At 45.6% G+C, this 17,670-nt stretch overlaps 1 protein-coding gene and 1 pseudogene across 1 annotated transcript in view; both read left to right on the forward strand.

Moving 5' to 3' along the window:
- WNK2 (WNK lysine deficient protein kinase 2) overlaps window positions 1-17,670 on the forward strand; it is a 356,194-nt gene that overhangs the window by 109,428 nt on the left and 229,096 nt on the right.
- LOC141104001 (U2 spliceosomal RNA) lies at window positions 14,772-14,849 on the forward strand (annotated as a pseudogene).

Here is a 17,670-nt window from a genome sequence, read left to right on the forward strand (position 1 = left end):
CAGACTTACAGGATGTCCTGAGGCAGGCCAGGAAAGTCTGTGTGCATTTCCGCAGGTCATCTAATGCCAGTGCTCGACTGGCTGACCTCCAAAAGGAATTTAACCTGCCCAAGAACTGCCTAATCTGTGACATGCCCACCAGGTAGAACTCAACGTTGGCCAGGCTGCAGTGGCTGCACACGCAGCAGAGGGCCATCAATGAGTACCTATGCGACTATGGCACCAGGACAGGGTCAGGGGACCTTGTTTTTTTTTCCCCACGCCAGTGGGCTATGATCAGGGATGCATGCACTGTCCTGTCACCATTTGAGGAGGCCACCAGGATGGTGAGCAGTGACAATGCATGCATCAGTGACACTGTTCCTCTTGTCCACCTGTTGGAGCACGCGCTGCGTGGAATAATGGACAGGGCACTTGAGGCAGAACAGAGGAAGGAAGAGGAGGACTTCTTACCTCTTAAGGCCCCCTTTATCCAGACAGTGTTCCTGCGTGCCCGCCGATCACACAGGAAGAGGAGGAGGAGGAGGATTGTGTCAGCATGGAGGTGGAGCCTGGCACTCAGCATCAGCAGCAGTCTTCAAGGGATCATTTACAGTCTGAAGAAACCCATGGACTTGTACGTGGCTGGGAGGAGGTGGCTGCAGATCATGTCGTCCTTAGTGACCCAGAAGACTCTGGATCGAATGCCTCAGCAAACCTACGCTGCATGGCCTCCCTGATCCTGCAAAGCCTGCGGAAGGATCCTCGTATTCGTGGTATCAAGGGGAGGGATGATTACTGGCTGACAACCCTCCTTGATCCACGTTACAAGGGTAAGGTTGCGGACCTTATCTTGCCGTTGCAGAGGGAGCAGTGGATGAAACATCTTCGGGAGGAATTGCAGAAAGGTTTGTGCAACGCGTTTCCAGAGCCTGGGAGGTTACAATTTCCTGGTCCTCCTGGACAACGTATTGCTGAGGCTTTGGCCAGTCACAGAAGGAGCGGTGGAGAAGGTGGCCGTCTGACCAATGCGTTCAGACAATTTTTTAGTTCGCAGCCCCAAGGTCTGATCGGTTCCAGCAACCATCGCCAGAGTCTGATTCACATGGTGCAGGATTACCTAGGGGCAAGATCAGACTTGGATACCTTTCCCCCCGAAAATCCTCTGGGTTATCGGGTCTTGATGATGGATCACTGGCCAGAGCTTGTGCACAGTATGCAAGTGAGTTACTGGCCTGTCCTGCATCCAGCGTTCTTTCGGAACGCACATTCAGTGCTGCTGGAGGCTTTGTAACCGATCACAGGGTGCGCCTGTCCACCGAATCGGCCGTTCGGCTGACCTTCATAAAAATGAATCCAGTCTTGGATCACCAGCTACCAAGCACCTGATGCTGATTTAACTAATTTGATTTTTTTTTTTTAATGTGAGATCCCTTCATGCTGATGCTGAGTGACTATTCTGTTATGTTGAGTGACAATCCTCTCTCAATTTTCATGCTGATAGCTTGTAAGAACATTTTTGGTTCTGGGCACCGCCACCAGTGGCCAAGGCCCAATTTTTCTGCCCCTGTTTAACGGGCGTATAATTACAATTTTTGATGCAATACTTTGCAGCAGGGCTCATTCCTGCGCTCCAACTATAGCATCTGTGAGGGGTTGCAGTGTTGTGGCACCAGTGCCTAAGGCCCAATTTTTCTGCCCCTGTTCAACAGGTGCATGTAATTACATTTTTTGATATAATATTTCACAGCAGGGCCATTCCTGCGCCCACCAAGAGTAACTGTGAGGGCTAAGGCCCTCACCAACACCTAAGGCCCCAATTTCTGCAGAGTATATAGGTCAGGCCCCAACTTTCAAACATCCAACTTACAAATGACTCCTACTTGCAAACTGAAGGACACAACAGGAAGTGAGATGAAATCTACCCCTAGGAAGGGAAATTCTCTCCTGTAAGAGTTAAAGTGGAGTTCCACCCAAAAATGGAACTTCCACTTTTTGGATTCCTCCCCCCCTCTGGTGTCACATTTGGCACCTTTCAGGGGGGAGGAGGGAGCAGATACCTGTATAATACAGGTATTTGCTCCCACTTCCTGGCATAGATCACCGCGGCACTTGTGGTGACCTACGCCACTTCCAGCGCCTACACTGTCCTCCCCCGCTGTATTGTGGGAGACACACAGGTCCCAGAACACAGCAGGGACCAGAGAGGAGGAGCAGCGCGACTCGCGCATGCGCAGTAGGGAACCAGGAAGTGAAGCCACACGGCTTCACTTCCTTATTCCCTTACCGGGGATGGTGGCGGCAACAGCTGAGAGCCGACAGACGAATCGGCTTCGGCTGCCGACATCGCGGGCTCCCTGGACGGGTAAGCGTCCATATATTAAAAGTCAGCAGCTGCAGTATTTGTAGCTGCTGGCTTTTAATTTTTTTTTTTCAGCGGACCTCCGCTTTAATATGGGAAAAACGTGTCTCCTCTTCATTGATGCTTTATCACCAATCTTTGTTTAAAAAAAAAAATAGATTTTTTGGCTGGAGCTACACTTTAAAAATGTACCAGTTCAAAATTACAAACAGATTCTACTTAACAATAAACCTACAGTCCCTGTCTTGTTTGCACTGCCTGTATACTGCTGTTCAGAGTATATAGGACCTGGGGGCCGCACGCCTTTCCTTTTTCTAATTTGGGTGCGGGGTTCCCCTTAATATCCATACAAGACCCAAAGGGCCTGGACTGGGGGGTAGCCATTTTTTGGTTAGTGTTGGAGCGGAGTAACAATTTCCGCTCATAATACCATGCACCAGACTGCATTCGGTTGCCGATCTTGTGTCAAAACACGTATTCCTCATGTAAGATTCCTTCATGGAAATCTGCAATGAATCATGTTATAAATAAACCAGAAGTGACATGGTTCGGTATTCTGCCAAGTTGCCTATTTTGTCAGAACACCCCTTCTATTTCTTTATGTAGGTGATGGCACTGTAAATATTTTAATTAAAAAAAAAAAAAAATCTAATATGTTTTTCCTTATTAATATACGGCTGTCACATGACCCAGCTCTTTCCCAGCCTGTCTGCAGGGAAACCTAAGCAGGAGTTTCTAGTCCTTTGTTGCTGGTCACATGTTCAAAATAAAAAAAACTGCCCTTTGGAATACAGAGTATAAAAAATGGATATGAAATAGTTTTAAATTGTCCTACAAATATATATATTTGAAATCAAATCTTTATTTTTTTTGGCAATTACATGGTGAGGAAGGTCCGCCTCCAACAGTCTACATATATCCTATTGTGTTTAGATGGTTAGTGGGCATTCATTTACCGCTGTGTATACGCCCAGATGTGTGACTCTATAGTCACATGGGCTGCTCAGATGTGATATGGAGGAAATGATCAGCATAGAAACTCACTGAAAACTGAGTATCTGCAGAGTTGCCACCACAGCTGCAAAATCCCCAGCTGCATTGCAGACATGAACAGAAGCCATAGATGCAGAGCAGCAGGCTCAACCAGGTTTTTTGCAGTATATAGGGAACGAATCTCATAGTGGCTGAGTATGAACAGCATGTAATGCAGCATTGATAGTTTTTTATGATGTGGGTTTAGTGGCACTTCACTTTAAAGCTTGTCTGAAGGTTAAGAAAAAAGGGGACAACCACTTTAAAGAAGCTTCTCACTGTATCCCCCCCCGGCAACATATAGAACTTTCAACTATCTTTCTAGCTTGTCTCATTGCTGGGTGCAGTAAACTGTTATTTCCCCCTACACTGTTTTCCGAGCACACATCTAGCAAGGAGACATATATTTTTTTAGCTATGATGTGATAGCGCCGGTGTTGAAAGAACGCAATGGGGGCCCCCTTCCTGAGGTGGGTGGGCTGAGTTCATAAATCCTGACTCTAATCCCATCCCAAGAAGTAGATGGCAAACACACAAAATCTCCTGCTCTTGAGAGTGGGCCCAGAAATTACAGTTGTCTTTATCACCATCTTGGCTTTCCTGGATATGTCTTGCCTTGCTGCCCTCATAAGACTGGGGAAGTCTGGGAACACTGAAAATATGAAACACAACAGAGGGCGCACCGACCTAGAGCATTATCCTCAACAATTATCTTTTTGATATATAAAAAGTGGTAAGTATTATACTCAACTCAGTTGGCTCTGAGGAAGCAAATCCTCAAAACGCATTAGCCTGTTGGACTTCCAATATTGTCCTGTGACATATGTTGTATTTTGGACTTGAAGTTGCTCTGATGTAGCTGTCAGTTTGTGAGTATAATACTTACCACTTTTTATATATTAAAGATAATTGAGGATAATGCACTAGGCCAGTGCGCCCTCTGTTTTGTTTTATGGTCTCTGATCCCATCCACCTGGAATTTTTTTTTCTTTTTGTGTTCAGCTCCTTCTGTTGCATTTTCCATTATGAATTAAAAAAAAATCCAACAAGCGGAACTTCTCATAATGGGCATACCAGCTGTGCAGTCCCAGGAACTCAAGCAGAGAGATCTCACCAAAACGCATTGATAGATCTAAAAAACTCTTGTAGTTTGCCTTCCTGGCTTCTAAAGACTGAACTATTACTGTATTTATCAGCGTATAACACGCACATTTGTTTTCAGAGGGAAGTTTCAGAAAAAAAATTTTAAATCAGAAACTTTGAAGCAAAATAAGGGTCAGTGCCCATCTGCAGCCTCACAAGTGCCATCAATGCAGCCTCATCAGTCCACATCAATGTAGCTTCACCATTACCATCAATGCAGCAGCCTCACCATTGCCTTCAATGCAGCAGCTTCACCATTGCCTTCAATGCAGCAGCCTCACCATTGCCTTCAATGCAGCAGCCTCACCATTGCCTTCAATGCAGCAGCCTCACCATTGCCTTCAATGCAGCATCCTCACCATTGCCTTCAATGCAGCAGCCTCACCATTGCCTTCAGTGCAGCCTGATCGATGCCCATCTGCAGCCTCACAAGTGCCATCAATGCAGCCTCATCAGTCCACATCAATGCAGCAGCCTCACCATTGCCTTCAGTGCAGCAGCCTCACCATTGCCTTCAGTGCAGCAGCCTCACCATTGCCTTCAGTGCAGCAGCCTCACCATTGCCTTCAGTGCAGCAGCCTCACCATTGCCTTCAGTGCAGCAGCCTCACCATTGCCTTCAGTGCAGCAGCCTCACCATTGCCTTCAATGCAGCAGCCTCACCATTGCCTTCAATGCAGCAGCCTCACCATTGCCTTCAATGCAGCAGCCTCACCATTGCCTTCAATGCAGCAGCCTCACCATTGCCTTCAATGCAGCAGCCTCACCATTGCTTTCAATGCAGCAGCCTCACCATTGCCTTCAATGCAGCAGCCTCACCACTGCCTTCAGTGCAGCCTGATCGATGCCCATCTGCAGCGTAAAAGGGACAGGTAGGGGGGCGGGACGTGCGCCGACAGATTACATACAGTCAGAATCTCCTATGATAGACAGAACAGTGGTCCAGTGGCGGCCCAGGAGATGGGACTTCCTATTACAGAGGCCGCCAAGTAAACAGGAGATTCTCACTGTATGTAATCTGACGGCACTCGTCCCGCCCTCCTCCCTGTCCCCTCCGATGCAGCTAAAATTGGAGTATTGGCGTATAACACGCACACAGTATTTGCACCCGATTTTCAGGGTGAAAAAGTGCGTGTTATACGCCAATAAATACGGTAATTTTTAAAATAATGGGTTTAATCTCAACAGAAAGGATTATAGCGCTTTTTTTTTTTTTTTTCCTTTCTAAAATTAAATCACTTTTCATGGCCTATGTGGCCATTTAAGATGCATGTAGTGCTTAGCAAAGTTCCTTTAATGCCATTGTGCTTTCCTATTTCATATATAATTTATAAATTCACAGTAAATTCTTTTGTGTGCATATGAATTCAGCATTGCCAATCTACACCTTTAAATACAGTTAGCGCATCATCAGCTGGGGCTCATGGCCTCCTTTACTGAAACCTGCTCTCCGTTAACCCTTGTTTCCCTTCCACTGCAGTGCAATGGACAGTTACTGCATGCATTGGGCCTAGAACAAGTTCACAGATATAAATCGTCATCCGTCCTCTGATGGAGGAAGAAAGTACCTTCTATCACATTTTCCGAATGGCACATTGTATTTTAAGCACTGAATTTATGTTTGTCTATCCTTGCGGATAAGAGGAGAAATATCTGCAGTCTCACATCTTGCAGCTGCTGGCACAGTTCCCAGCCTGAGAGGTTCCATGAGCTTCTAAATATTTGATGAGTTTATCTAGATCGCAGCCAAACATTTTATTACTGTTGGGTGGGGGGGGGGGGGGGTGAAGAGATTGTGTGCACTGTATATATATATATATATATATATATATATATATATATATATATATATGAATACTGGGTGACCTGTATCATTAGGCCAGATCTCTGCATAGTCCCTGGAAAATGTCATTTCTGTGAGAACGCCATTCTATGCTCAAAGCCTGCAGTAATGAAGGATTTTTGTGTGAATACAATAGCTGCTACCATAACCCTGTTTAAAACAGTTTTGCTGAAGCTCTTTGAGCAGACCCATAAACCCCCCAACAATTCTGATCCCTGATTGTTAGGCATTTTGAAGGGCAAAACCTTTTTTTTTATACTTAAAAAAAAAATAAATGATCACAGCATACACTTTTATTTTTATAACATCAGCACTGTAACAGCAATACAAACAATGAGTGGTTTTAACAATCCAATATAAGCTTACTTAAAAAAATCTTATTTCACATTGTGAGTTCTGCCTGTCTGCTAGCCATCTCTTTCCACAACTTCCTGGTTTCCTTGCATGTTTTTTGTGCAGCTTCTCCTCTGCTGTTTACTTCAATTTCTAAGGACTACAAATCCCATGGTACCTTGCTGCCTGCAAGCAATGATTCCTGCCCTGACTTTGCCCCTTGAAACTCCTTATCTCAACACCTCTGTAGTTCACCCCCCACCCCCCCCCCCTCGAAAAATTAAGTCAGCAGCTACAAATACTGCAGCTGCTGACTTTTAATATATGGACACTTACCTGATCTTCGGATCGGCTGTTGAGTGCAGTCGCTGCCATTCCTGGTAAGGGAACCCGGCAGTGAAGCCTTTAGGCTTCACAGCCGGTTCCCTACTGCGCGAAGCGCGCTGCTCTTTCTAATTGGCCCGGCAGCAGAGGGAGGAGAAGAGGAGTCGAACTTCAGAGAGACAGCGCTGTTCAACTTTTGGGTGGAACTCCACTTTAATATATGAGTGCCTTAATGCAATGCACATCAAACTTCAAGAACATTCACAGCAATGGGAGTATGCTATAAATGACATACGATGTGGAAACTAATATATGGTTTAACCATAGTTGCGCTTTAACCACTTCGGCCCTGGAAGAATTTAACCCTTCCCTGACCCAGGCCATTTTTTGCGATAAGACACTGTCGCTTTAACTGACAATTGCGTGGGGGTGCAATGTTGTACCCAAACAAAATTTACGTCCTTTTTTTTTCTTCCCCACAAATAGAGCTTTCTTTTGGTGGTGTTTGCTTACCTCTGTGGTTTTTGTTTTTGTGCTATAAACAAGAGCGAAATTTTGAAAAAAAAAACAAATTTTTTGCTTTAATAAATATCCCAAATTAAAAAAAACAAAAAAAAGTCTTTATCAGTTTAGGCCAATATGTATTCTTCTACATAATTTTGGTAAAACAAATCACAATAAGCATATATTGAGTGGTTTGCACAAAAGTTATAGCTTAGATTTATGACATTTTTATTATTATTTATTTATTTTTTACTAGTAATGGCGGCGATTAACGATTTTTATTGGGACTGCAACATTGCGGCGGACAGATCACTTTTGTCACTTTTTTTGGGATCATTGACATTTATATAGCGATCAGAGCTAAAAATAGCCACTGATTACTTTATAAATGTCACTGGCAGGGAAGGGGTTAACACTAGGGGCGATCAAGGGGTTAACTGCGTGTTCTAACTGTGAGGGGATTGGACTGACTGGGAGAGGAGACATATCGTTGTTCCTACTTAGTAGGAAAACACAATCTGTTTCTTCTCCTCCCCTGATTACACACACAAATCCTCGTTCCTGCTCTCGTGCATGCGATCGTGGGTGGCCGGTGGGGATCGCGCCCGCCGGCCACGCGCATTGGGTCCCCCACCGTGCAGCGGGTGCATGCCTGCTATGACTCTTAAAGGAGCTGCAGTGTATATATACAGTTTCTCTTTCTCTCTGGGCACTGAAAGGCTGCAAAGATGGGTTCTTATGGGTGGCACGGATAGGCAGCACTGATGGGCGGCACTGATGGGCGGCACTGCTGGGCACTGATGGGCGGCACTGCTGGGCACTGATGGGCGGCACTGCTGGGCACTGATGGGCGGCACTGCTGGGCACTGATGGGCGGCACTGCTGGGCACTGATGGGCGGCACTGCTGGGCACTGATGGGCGGCACTGATGGGCACTGATGGGTGGCACTGATGGGCGGCACCGCTGGGCACTGATATGCGGCACCGCTGGGCACTGATATGCGGCACTGATGGGCACTGATATGCGGCACTGATATGCGGCACTGATGGGCACTGATAGGCATCCCTGGTGGCAGTGGTAGGCATTGTGAGTGGGCACTGATTGGCAGCTGCCTGGGCATTGATTGGCAGCTGCCTGGGCACAGATTGGTATTTCCCTGGGGATCTAGGGGGGCATACCTGGTGGACTAGTGTGGATGGCCATCCTGGTGGTCCTGGGCGGCATGATGGTGGTCCTGGGTGGGATCCGAAGGGGGGCTGTGCTGATAAACAATCAGAACAGACCCCCCCCTGTCAGAAGAGCAGCCGATCGGCTCTCCTCTACTCGCTTCTGTCAGATGCGAGTGAGGAAAAGCCGATCACCGGCTCTTCCTATTTACATCGTGATCAGCCGTGATTGGACACTGCTGATCACGTGGTAAAGAGTCTCCCTCAGACTCTTTACCTAGCTCGGAGTTGCGGTGTGTCAGACTGACACACCGCAACAGCGGGGCGCGCATCGGCTTAATATCCTGAGGACGTCATATGACGCTCAGTCAGGGTATTGGAACCACTTTGCCGCCGTCATTCTGCTATATGGCGGGCGGCAAGTGGCTACATTCCACATTAAAAATTATGCTACCCAAATTAGTGTGTGCTGTAAATTGCTTCTAGCATTGTTACAGTTTATTCTTGCCGGAGGGCACCGTTTTGCTGAAGCCCAGAGCCCCTGCAGGGCAATAAACCTTTAGGCTGTCGGCAAATCGGGCCTCTACAAATTCGCAACAGTGCCTAAATTCATTACTTTTTATTGGGTGATTCACTATGTAGTTGAAGTGAACCTGCATTTTACATTTTGAACTGCTCCCCAGTGTACCTTGCTGATGGATGTGCATTGCAATGTACTGACAGAGATGGTAAAATGGTCTGAATGGGACCTTTTTTTTTAAAAGTAAATGACCTGTAACTGTAAGCAACAAAGTCTCTGCTGTTGCCTTTTGTTGGATATAAAACTTCTCCTCCTGTGCTTCCCTTGCTTTGGCTTTGCTACTATGGCTTTGGCTTTGCTACTATGGCTTTGGCTTTGCTACTATGAATTTGACTTTACTCCAACGTAAGGGTCCCTTTCACCAGCCATGCCAAATTTTGCTGGTCATTGAGCAAGTCACTGGACAGTTGGACATGGTGGGTCTTAACGTTTATGAAAGTGCTGAGCCCTAAATTGAAACAAAGTTCAAATGGGTGGACAGAAAGCCTTGTTTTGCTGGTCTGAAGTAGGATTTTTTTCCTTTTTAAAAGCTGCAGGTTATCCTTGAGCTATTATAGACTATTGAAGATCCCGTAAAGGTTCATTTGAAGCCAGGCGTTGCCCATGAGTAGTGCTTTATGTACCCATTTCTCCCCAGTGTTGTGGAGGTAACTAGTTAAGCTCCAGGGCAATTGGGCAGTTTTCATATTTTGATCTGTGAGCCTTTAAAAAGAAATTCAACGTACAGGCAGTCCCCTACTTACAAACATCCGACTTACAAACGACTCTTACTTACAAACGGAGGGAGACAACAGGAAGTGAGGGGAAATCTACCCCTAGGAGGGGAAGTTCACTCCTGTTAGTTATTATGGGAAAAAGGTACCTCCACTGATGCTTTATCACCAAGGCTTGTTTCCACAACAACCCAAAATTTTCAAAACTGGGGTCCTCAAATCTTTTATACAAAAATCTAGTTCCTATTCCTTATGACCGGGGAGTAAAAAAGAGATCTAGTGCCTTTTCGTTACTAGGAGGAGGAATAATGCTCAGTTGGGGTAAAGGGAAGGAAAAATATCCCATCATTGGCAGTGAGAGGAATCATGCTTTGTCATTAAAGTCAGTGAGATGAACAATGCCCCAAGGGCTGTTTAAGGACAAGCAAAGAGCCACACGGACTGCAGTTTGGGGACCACCATTTTGAAACCAGTATCTCTATTAGCCCGGGTTCACACTATAACGGGCTGCGGATCGCACAGGAGCACTGTGCATCCCTGTTCCCCGTTTCAGGGACGAATCAGGGCCGATTCTATGCCGGAGATATGTGAACCGGCTCCATAGGGAGCCAGTCACATTCTCCTGCTATGCAAATTAGATGCGGGGAAAGGCACATCTAATTCACATAGGTGTGAACCCGGGCTTAATGAAAATGTAATTCTTGGGTTGTCCCGTGTTGTGTGTGTTTGTTTTTTGTTTTTTTTTGTTTTTTTTTACCATGATGCCAAAATAATGTTTCTGGTTTCTTGGACATTTTTTTTTTTCAAATAAAGCTAATAAAATGAACACCGTAATATTTCAGTAGTGAAATGAGGTTTATTGGATTAACAGAAAACGCGCAATATGCATCAAAACGAAATTAGACAGGTGCATAAATTTGGGCACCCTTGTCATTTTGTTGATTTGAATACCTGTAACTACTTGGCAATGATTAATTGGAACACACAATTGGTTTGGTGAGCTCATTAAGCCTTGAACTTCATAGACAGGTGCATCCAATCATGAGAAAAGGTATGCAAGTTCTCTTTGACTCTCCTCTGAAGAGTGGCAACATGGGGGTCTCAAAACAACTCTCAAATGACCTTAAAACAAAGATTGTTCTACATTATGGTTTATTGGAAGGCTACAAAAAGTTATTGCAGAGATATACGCTGTCAGAGTCCACTGTGAGGAAATGGAAGACCACAGGCACAGTTCTTGTTAAGGCCAGAAGTGGCAGGCCACATTATTGGTGAGGCAAAGGATGGTGAACGGTCAAAAACAGCCCACGGACCACCTCCAAAGACCTACAACATCAACTTGCTGCAGATGGTGTCACTGCGCATCCTTCAACAATTCAGCGCACTTTGCACAGGGAGAAGCTGTATGGGAGAGTGATGCGAAAGATGCCTTTTCTGCACACACGCCACAAACTGAGTCGCTTGAGGTATGCAAACGCACATTTGGACAAGCCAGCTTCATTTTGGAATAAGGTGCTATGGACTGATGAAACAAAGATTGAGTTATTTGGTCATAACAAGGGGCGTTATGCATGGTGGCAAAAGAACACAGCATTCCAAGAAAAACACTTGCTACCCACAGTAAAATTTGGTGGAGGTTCCATCATGCTGTGGGGCTGTGTGGCCAGTGCCGGTACTGGGAATCTGGTTAAAGTTGAGGGTCGCATGGATTCCACTCAATATCAGCAAATTCTTGAGAATAATGTTGAGGAATCAGTCACAAAGTTGAAGTTACGCCGGGGCTGGATATTTCAACAAGACAACGACCCAAAACACTGTTTAAAATCTACTCGGGTATTTATGCAGAGGAACAAGTACAATATTCTGGAATGGCCATCTCAGTCCCCAGACCTGAATATCATCGAACATCTGTGGGGTTATTTGAAGCGGGCTGTCCGTGCTCAGCAACCATCAAACCTAACTGAACTGGAGATGTTTTGTAAGGAGGAATGGTCCAAAATACATTCATCCAGAATCCAGACACTCATTACAGGCTATAGGAAGCGTCTAGAGCAGTGGTTCTCAACTCCAGTCCTCAGGGCCCCCAACAGGCCAGGTTTGCAAGATAGCTGAAATACATCACAGGTGATATCACTTGCTGCTCAGTGATTGCAGTATTCTAGTCTGCAACTCCTCAAGGTAATACTTAAAATCTGGCCTGTTGGTGGGTCCCGAGGACTGGAGTTGAGAACCACTGGTCTAGAGGCTGTTATTTTTGCTAAAGGAGGCTCTACTAAATATTGATGTGATTTTTCTGTTGGGTGTTTCTAGCACAAAAAATAAAAAAACCCAGTGGTGATCAAATACCATCAAAAAGCTCTATTTGTGGGGGGAAAAAAAATGATACATTTCATGTATGTACAGCAATTGCCAGTTATGCAGTTGCCCTATAGAAAAAAATGGCCTGGTCATGAAGGAGGGTACATTTTTCTGGAGGTCAAAAGTGGCTAGATGCCTCGTTGCCACTGGTCACTGAGTGGGGGGACCTCTAATCCAGCGATGCCATGGCTCCAAGATGAGTGCCATTCCCTTGTGATGTCATCCTGTTCTCAGTAGGAAGTGTCTACTTCTCGCGAAGACAATGCATGAAAAGACAAACGAAAACTTCATAGAAATCCAACACCTCACAAGATGGGGCAATAAATTGATGACCTTGGCTGTATCTAGGACTTGCGGGTATATTGAGGCTATTCATAGGGATGAAGCAGATCGTGTGATTCTGTTTGAAACTGCACTTAGAATATCCGAGCAGGCTCCTCTTGCACAAAAACCCTTTTGAATTTTTGCATTTCAAGCCTTGAAATGTAGAAATACAAAAAAAAAAAAATAGAAAGTTAAACAATGGAATACTCTTTGCACTTTTTAATTACACCATTTCTATGACACAGCTACCAGAAGTTCTAACAGTAGACAAAGGAAATAAAATACTGCTTTATTCTATACAGGTTGTATTGTAACTGTGTAGGAGCCACATTTAATGCTTTACTTTCCACTAGATTGTGCTGCTCTCTAAAGGAAAGCCGTGGAAAGAAAAGTACTTAGACTGCACTGTCAATGTTCCTCTGAAAAGTCTGGTCTCTGGCTGTCATGATGGTCTTGCTTCAGTATTTTGAGTCAGACCTGGAATGCAGATCTGGGGTGCTGATTTACTTTGTTATCCTCAAACACAGAAGTGAGGTGGAGAGCCAAGCTTATTTCCTTTATACTTTACTTCTAAGTATACTATTAAGCTCCTAAATTGTATAGGTAAGTCTGTAATGCACTTGTAATAGCGGCTTAATTCTAACCATTATTGCTTACAGAGGTTTTTGATTGTTGGAAAATTTCTATGCATGCAGACACTGATAATTTTATTTTTCTAAAGAGAAATGGTAATGATTTAAAGTAGACCTAGGAAATTGAGCATATGATGAGGTAAACCTTTTATTATGCATATATTTTTTTTTTTTTTTTTTAGTAAATCTTTGTGCATGCATGTGCTGATTGTGTTCTCTTTCTATAGGAAAAAATGGGAATAAGCCATTTAAAGTAAACCTGTCATGAAACTGGGAAATGGAGCATAATAATAAAGGTTACCTTTTTAAAGCAGACCTTCAGTCATTTTTTCAACTTTCCATCTATTAAATCCTCTGCCCTTGTTTTAACTTTGGATAGTAAAACATTTTTTTTCTGCCAGTAAATACCTTATACAGCCCACTTTCTGTTTGGTAAAAAGCCTAGACATCATGCACAGCTCTCTCTCTCTCTCTCTCTCTCTCTCTCTCTCTCTCTCTCTCTCTCTCTCTCTCTCTCTCTCTCTCTCTCTCTCTCATGAGAGTTTGCCAAGAAGGGAGGGGGTGAGTCATAAGAGGGCCAATGACTGCCATGGCGTCTGAAGCATGTGCCCCTCCCCCGGTGATGGCAGCTGGTCCCTCTGGGTCTGCTGTTTCCTTGGACGCTTTGTTGGTGGTCCTGGAATCCTTCATCTCCCGAGTTGAGGTGGAGTGCGGGCGTAAGGTGGGTAAAAACATACCCTACCCCCTCTGTCTTTTGGGGAGGACTCTGATCCAGAGTCGGGCTCTGCTGTAGCGAGTGACCCCTGCCCGGAGGGCTCAGACGATGCGGCTCCTGATTCTTCGGACAGCGAGGAGGAATCCTCCACGTCGGTCTCTGCGCATAAAAAAGCGTTGATGGGAGCACTCATTACTGTGGTTCGCGATACCTTGAAAATTGAGGAATCGGCGGGGGCGTCTGCAGTGGTGTTGGTCCCCTGTGGGTCTTATAAGCCGGTCCGCACCGCTGAGGTGTTTCCTTACCTGTTTTATTTCAATTTATTCTTATTCGGTTTATTTGCAAAGATTGGGAATGACCTCAGTGGTCCTTTTTCAGTCTCCATGCGTTTTTAGGTGTGTTACCCCTTTGAGGAGAGTATGCTAAAGAAATGGGCTTCCCCTCCTGTCGTTGATACTCCAGTATCTAGGTTGAACAAGTGGAAGGGTCCCCTTCTTTCAAGGACCCTGCCGACAGAAAGGCCGAGGCGGTCGCTCGGTCTATGTTTACGGTGGCAGGTTCGGCCCTTTGTCTGGTGTTAGCCACGGCTCTGGTGTCGCAGATGCTTACTGAGTGGGCTAAGCTATTACACCACGAGTTGGGTAATGAGCAAGTTTCTCCAGTCTGTGTGGAACTGGCAGACCAGTTAGTGCAAGGGCTCAAGTATGTTTGTGATGCTGCCTTGGACATGGCCCCCTTTATAAAATCTCAGTGTCGGCTGTGGTTCGCTTCTCGGCCTTTTGGCTAAGATCAAGTGTAGTATCTATCCTTAGTTTCCAGAGGAGGCGCTGTGCTACTCTCGTTGGGGAGGGCCAGCAATTCCAATGGTGTTATAGTGCCTGGAAAGGCGGTTTCAGCAGGGACTATGCCATGCTGCCCAACAGATACTGGGGGCTGGCCGATGGTTGAGTCTGAGCCGTCCGGAAGGGGCTCCTGGTAAGGATGGGTGCTGCATCTGGGTCTGGCCGGAGGGTCAGGTCCCTGGCCTTCTGGCCTAGATTGTGGTAGCTCTAGCTACGGACAGTTATTCGGGAGAGAACACTTACACATCCTTTGGGAGGGGGGGAGTGGTTAGTATTTCCCGAATGTAATTAGGAAGGAGTGATGGGAGCGAAGGTGGAGCCTGATGGTAAAGTGCTTTCACCAAGCTCCCAGAACTTCATGCCTTTCTGCCTGGAGTGGGGGCGGCTGTGGTCTGGGTCGTTGGTTAGGGTTGGTCCTGAAAGCCTATGGAGTTATGTGCCCCTGGAGTGGCAGTCCAGGGGTGCCAAAAAATCACTGTGAGTGGGAGTCCCTTTGGTTTGAGGCACCACGGTCCCTGCACCATAGAACACACTTTTTTAGCACCTGCCTCTTGGGCCCGGCCTTTTGGCTGGGACCAGAGGAATTTTTTATTCCTGGCCGGAGGGCCTGGTCATTGTTTCACACAATGGCCACTTTTTCACTCTCCTCTTCACTTATTCCTTCCCCACTTTATTTTATTTATTAAGCCTATGTTTGTCACTTTTTTTATTTTTATGTTTGTACACGGTTTGTTGCACTGTGTGATGAGTAGGGTTGTAGGTCCTCGGGCCAGCCCTGAAAGTCTTGGGAAGGGGTGGACATGGCCTTTTGGCTAGTTCGCCCTCTCTCATGGGGTCTCCCTTTGGGGGAGCCTCACCTAGTACTTGGGTGAGTCTGTTTCGGCAGGCCCTCCAGAGAACGGGGTCCATCTAGTTTCGGCCAGATGGACCATTTGTAAGTGCCCTTGTCCCCGTCTGGAGCCTAACGCCCCGGGTGTTTCAGGGCAAGGCACACTTGTGTACCCGTTTGCTCTTTTTTTGTGTTTCACTCTTTGTGTGTGCACATTTTTTTGGCACCGGGTGAAGTTTTTGGGTGTGTTATGCACGCCATAGGCTTTCAAAAATAAAAAATAGCCCCCTTTCTAAAATCTCAGTGTCGGCTGTGGTTCTTCGCCGGTTGCTTTGGCTTAAGTGCTGGTCGGCGGACCAAACATTTAAGAAGGCTCTGGCGGATTTGCCTTTCCAGGGAGCCTCTAGTGGTGAGGATGGACTGGGCTGCAACTGGCTCCAGGTCGCGACCCCCAGGGTCTCCCAGCTCACACCCACAGTAGGCAACAGGAGGATAGGGTTAGTAAGGGAATAAGCCAAGGTCAGGGCCACAAGCAGACAAGGACAACAGAGTTCACGCCAAGGTTCAGGGTCACAGGCAAACAGGGATAGTCGGGGACACACCAAAGGTCAGGGTCACGAGCAGACAGGAATAGTTGAGAACACGCCAAGGTCGGTAACAGAAACAAACGTAGAGCACACGGCAGGCAGGAACAAGAAGCCAAGACACAAAAAGGAGCAATGCCAGGAGCCTGGCGGACAAGATGGGTGAACTAGAGATACTGTTGTACAAGGAGGATTTGGATTTTGTGGGAATTTCAGAGACCTGGTTCAACAGCTCTCATGATTGGCTGGCAAACATTCAAGGGTATACCCTATACCGCTGGATAGAGAGGGTAAAAAAGGGGGAGGGGTATGCCTATTTATCAAGAATAATGTACAAGTGAATGTGAGAGATGACATCACTGAGGGAGCTAGAGAGGAGGTGGAATCCTTATGGGTAGAGCTCCAAAAGGATGAAGCTAAGGGGAAAATAATACTGGGAGTATGATATAGCCCCCCTAACCTGAGGGAGGAAGTGGAGAACTGATCTCCTATCACAAATTGGATCAGCAGCAAGGATGGGAAGTGTTATCATAATGAGGGATTTTAATTATCCAGACATAGACTGGGCGGAGGGAACCGCGCGTTCATTTAGGGCTCGCCAGTTCCTTAATGTCTTGCAGGACAATTTTATGGGTCAGATGGTAGACGCACCAACTAGAAATAAAACATTACTGGATCTGCTGATTACCAACAATACAGACCTGATCACGGATGTGGAAATACGGGGCAATTTAGGTAACAGCGATCACAGGTCAATTCGTTTCAGTATAAATCACACAAATAGGAAACATAAAGGGAATACAAAGACACTGAATTTCAGAAGAGCCAACTTCCCTAAACTACAAACCTTGCTAAAAGGCATAAATTGGGATAAAATCTTAGGAACAAAGAATACGGAGGAGAGATGGGTTTGCTTTAAGAGCATATTAAATAAGGGCATTAGCCAATGTATCCCATTGGGTAATAAATTTAAAAGAGCGAACAAAAATCCTGGATGGTTTAACTCCAATGTAAAAATGCATATAAAAGCAAAGGAGAAGACCTTCAAAAAATACAAGGTTGAGGGATCATCCTCAGCATTCAGACTTTATAAAGAATGCAACAAGAAATGTAAGGGTGCAATTAGAACATGAAAGACACATAGCGGAGGAGAGCAAAAAAAATCCCAAGAAATTCTTTAAGTATGTAAACAGTAAAAAAGGGAGGACAGACCATATTGGCCCCATAAAGAATGAGGAAGGTCATCTGGTTACAAAGGATGGGGAGATGGCGAAGGTATTGAATTTATTCTTCTCCTCAGTCTTCACGAGTGAATTGGGGGGCTTCAGTAACCAAAACTGCAGTGTTTATCCTCATGACACAACACAGGAAGCACCTCCATGGTTAACAGAGGACAGAATTAAAATT

This window comes from Aquarana catesbeiana, linkage group LG07 (genome assembly GCF_042186555.1).
Source record: "Aquarana catesbeiana isolate 2022-GZ linkage group LG07, ASM4218655v1, whole genome shotgun sequence".
NCBI classification, from domain to species: Eukaryota; Metazoa; Chordata; class Amphibia; order Anura; family Ranidae; genus Aquarana; species Aquarana catesbeiana.